At 35.0% G+C, this 4,617-nt stretch overlaps 1 pseudogene across 1 annotated transcript; it reads right to left on the bottom strand.

The window, feature by feature from the left end:
- Positions 1-1,880: 1,880 nt before the first annotated feature.
- LOC145807411 (uncharacterized) lies at positions 1,881-3,061 on the bottom strand (annotated as a pseudogene). The gene is made up of 3 exons (XR_014350466.1): positions 2,679-3,061; positions 2,346-2,429; positions 1,881-2,235 (listed from the first exon to the last, which is right to left on the bottom strand). The product of XR_014350466.1 is annotated as an uncharacterized LOC145807411 (transcript).
- Positions 3,062-4,617: the final 1,556 nt, after the last annotated feature.

Here is a 4,617-nt window from a genome sequence, read left to right as displayed (position 1 = left end):
GAAAATTTATGTTCTTTTAGTTCGTAATTTTTGAAAATGAACTAATATTTTAGAATAATGAAAAATAAAATAAGAGACTAATATTTTGAAACAGATAAACATAAATTAAAAATTCAATTAATACTTGTAGATGAAGTTTTTTAAATTGTTCAAAATAGAATGAAGTAGAAAATATAAATGATTCTTTTGAATATCTGAAATAGTGAAAATTGACAAAAATTTTGAAACCGAAAGAATAACAAATACTGAGATGTTTTTTTTAATGAATGGCAAATGATACAAGTCTCTTTACTTCTTCATTGTTCATAAAGTAGATTACTATAACCCTGTAAACAAACTTCAGATGAAGTAGGTCGCCAACCCTTCAAATTAAAGAGTCTTGCATGATTTTTAAAGTAAGACTATGTAATAAATACTGCAATAACTAAAGGGTTGTTTGGGATGTCCTAAATCAGTGCACTTTTTGACTTTTTGGATTAAAAAGTTGAGGGAAAAAATATGATTGTTTGGGTTAACTTTTTGACTTTTTATGAAAAAATGTGTATTAAAAAATTGTATAAATTAGTGTGTAGGGAAAAATTAGGATTGAGAGTTGTGTAGCCATACTTTTTGACTTTTGGTGAATAGTGATAACTTTTTAACTTTTTGAGTAAATTTTTTGACTTTTTATAAAAAGTTAATACTATAGTGACATATGAACTACTACACCAAAATTTGATAGTATTATTAGAATCTGCACTGAAAGTGATATTCCTGACTTTTGTATCTAATGGTCTAGTTGACAGAGTAAGCACTGAATTAGTAGAAATTTGATTTGGTAGGTTTCAGTTACAAGCCCTCGCCAACAATTTTGTTTAGCAATTTTTTCACTTTCAAAGGAATAACAGACAAACATAACCAAAGTTCAAACACAAAAATAAAGAAAGAGGATTAGTTCCAATATTGGCCATGGCACTACATACTGATTTTCTTCTTTGTGAGTATGAGATATGGAGCTATTTGTCACGGATTGGGCGCTTATCATCCTCCTAAGAAACCGGTTCCACAAGTGGTACTACATATCCCGTGAATTATGCCCATGGATCAACCCAGGAGATAAGATAGGATCTACCTGCCTGCCTTGCCGCTCACAAACTAATGCACTTGTAACGTGTTTGCTGTAGAACTAGCACCTCCAATAAGTCGGTACGTGACATGCTATCACCACCAGTCCCTGACGCCCATGTCAGGGGAAAAATTCCATCCATGCCTCCATACTTGTCCGTTCCCCTACTCATGTGAACCCGTCCCGTGCAGACACCACCCTTGGTACAAACCCCACAATGAAGGTGCTTGGTGTAAGTCCCACGTAACATCCCCATCACACTGCTCCTAGGCTGGCTTTGATACCACTTGTTACAGACTGGGCGCTTGTCATCCTCCTAAGAAGTTGGCTCCATGAATGGTACTGCATACCCCGTGAATTATGCCCATGGACCAACTTAGGAGATGCGATAAAGATCTACCCTACTTGCCTTGTCGCTCACAAACTAATGTGCTTGCAAGGTGCTTGGTGTAGAACTTGCATCCCCAATGAGTCGGTATGTGACATATTGCACCTTTGTAGATGGAAATCTCAAGTCTTCAACCACTGTTACAAGGTGAGTTCACATTTAGCCCCCTCTTGGATCAACTTGACTGCTATTTCAAATGAAGATTACATCTCACAGAATATTTCCTATTACCATGTCAATTTTATGAAGAGCAGAGTTGAAGAAAATACAATCAAACTAATCAAAAGAAAGAGAGGGAAGGAAAAAAATCCCTTCTTATGCGATTTTAGGAATTGTTTTGAAGATCTTTAGTTAGAGTTATACAGGTTTTGATCTAATAGTCAGAGATAACAAGAAAGAGAATTTCCATTACAGATAGCAAAGATACAAATTTATGTAATTTTACAAAAGATGTCTAGTACAAAACTTACAAGGAGTAACATTAACTTTGACGGCAAATGCGTCAATCAAAATTCAAAGCAAGCCTTCCAAACATTAACAACCTTTTATTTCAATTGATTCAAGCAAGCCTTCCAAACATTAATAGCCTTTTATTTCAGTTGATTCATACAAGCAAATATGGGGCAATTCCTAGTTAAACCAAAAGAGAACCTTCCATTACAGTAATGGCTTTCCCCCGTAGTAGTACTCTCTGAGTCTTTTCATCTAAATGGAGGTTCAGTATGCCACCTCTAGCTGATGCCTATGCCAAGTAAATAATGCAATACAATACAATTAATGAATGAAGAAAGAACACAACTGGCACAACTAGCACAACTGTACGAGCGCGCATGTGAGAGAGAGAGAGAGTACCTGATATTCAACAAAATCACATTTCCCCAGCTTTTTTGACCAATAACCTGCTAGGGCACAATGTGCACTACCAGTAACAAGATCCTGAAAAATTGCAGCAATATATGAAGGAGCAGCAATCAATTCTAATGAGAGTTCATTATAATCTGAGTATCACCATTAGTCATCCAGCAATAGAGGATTATGTTTGATATGTTATTTTAATTTTTTTTTTTCATTAGCTTTCCTTATTATGAACATATTTTCCCACTTAATCAAGAGACACCTAAAAAAATGAAAGGAACTGATTTAAATTGGGAGGTAGTTTGGGACAAAATGCCAATAATATATTACCTCATTGATCCCCATTTTAGGACTGAAGACGCAACTAAAAAAGTCGAACATGGATCCAAGGAGAGCAGGCCCTGTAATAATGATTACCTTTCCAGGGCATCGTTGTATTTCATCAAATTGGGTTGTAGATCTATAACAGCCTTTCTTGATGGGAGCACAACCGGCCCAATGCATTTACATTCACTCTCTTTGAAGTACAAAATGAATATCCGTATATCAGTCGAAGTTGACTTCCCTCTCTGAGAGACATCCATCCATGAACACACTAAAGTTTGAAGAGAATTACTCAGAATATCTTAGAAATCACATCATTCCCACCATTTAATTCTAAAATTTAACGATTATTTGACCTCACCTTTGGCATGATTTGCACACCCTTTTAATCATTTACTTCAAATACAAAGTTGCATAATTATGAATAATCAAGAAAAGAGCGCAAAAGAAATGCATACAATGAGGTCTTCTTCAGTAGTTGTAATCTTTAAGTCAATCACAGAAGCACCACTCAAGGCTTTAGAAATAGATGGAACCTTAGCAGAGTCAAAATCAGGAAGTGGAACTATTGGCAAATCCAACTCAATTAAGACGCAATCTTGTCATTTTGGAACTCTTTTAGCAATCAAAACTCCAAACAGTGTTAGAAAATCAATTTTATCTGCATTTACCAAACCAGAAGTGAATAGAAAGTGTGAAGCTGCCAATGTTCCATGATCACAAAGCTTAACCTGCAAGCAGACATGGAAAATTGTGTCCAGATTAAACTACTCACTACCATGTACTTAGCTATTGAAACACAATCCTCAATTATCACACTTTGTGTTGTATGAGGGCATTTCCAATCCTTGCACTTTTTTTTTCATCAATTTTTTTTAATCAAATTTGAGTAAAAATTTGGTTAAAAGCCTGATATGATACACTTCAATCCTTATATCTCTTTTTTGAAAATTTCCATACTTATCTCAAAAATTTGTTTTAACCATATTTTATTATATATATAAAAAAAATTCTCCAATCTCTAATCTTTTTTAAATTTCGTCAAATTTGAGTAAAAATATGACTTGAGAACTTTGACGAAGGATTTGGTTCATCTTTGACTTGGTAAAAAATTGAATCTCCCTCGTTTCACACAAATTTGATGAAATGGTTCAAGCACAGTTTTAGCCAATTTTTTCATCAAATATGAATTTGATAAAAATGTTGATGAAGGATTGTATAAATATTTTCAGATTAAGTTGAAAAGAAAGCAAGTAATAATCTGAAATCAATCAATCAAAATTTAATGAAATCTAGCGCCAAAAAAACTAAGTCGACAATTATAAGTAATTTGAGTAGCCAAATTAGAAGATTGCGCAATTCGGAAAGGGGAATTGGATGCTATATTTCATTTTTTTTCCCTTCTTTTTCGTACGATTTCTCAATAACCAAACAGATCATTCAGAAAACAAACAGTTCTATATTTTTTTCAAACTTTCAACGATGGTGAAGTGACCTAGGCAACTGGAGTGAACCATCGGAGGTGAAACCGAGGGTTTGTGGATGAGTGGGATGAGTCATGAGTCTCCGACTTAGAGTCAGTAATCAAAGTCAAGAAACAGGTGATGGGGAGGTTGAACTCACTAGCAACAGTTTGAAACCACTCATCATCATCTCTCTTTTCATCCAACAAACATGCAGCCACCGGGTTTCCTTTGAACGGTGAGTCGGTGAACGTGTCTACCTAATTCCACAACTCAAATCAGTGAGTCTCACACAACAACAACAACAACAACAACAACAAAAAGCACAAAATCAAGATGAGAGAGAGAGACGATTACCACGCAGTATTTGACAGGTTTGTTTCCCATATTGAGAGAGAGAGAGTCTGAGGAGGCAGGTGAACACAAAACAAAGGGAGCTGTTGGAAGTTGAATTTGGAGTGTTGGGTCTATTTATAAATTTT

The sequence above is a fragment of the Camellia sinensis genome, chromosome 14 (assembly GCF_055761805.1).
Source record: "Camellia sinensis isolate YWXY chromosome 14, ASM5576180v1, whole genome shotgun sequence".
Classification (NCBI taxonomy): domain Eukaryota; kingdom Viridiplantae; phylum Streptophyta; class Magnoliopsida; order Ericales; family Theaceae; genus Camellia; species Camellia sinensis.
This window is presented reverse-complemented; position numbering and strand designations above follow the sequence as displayed.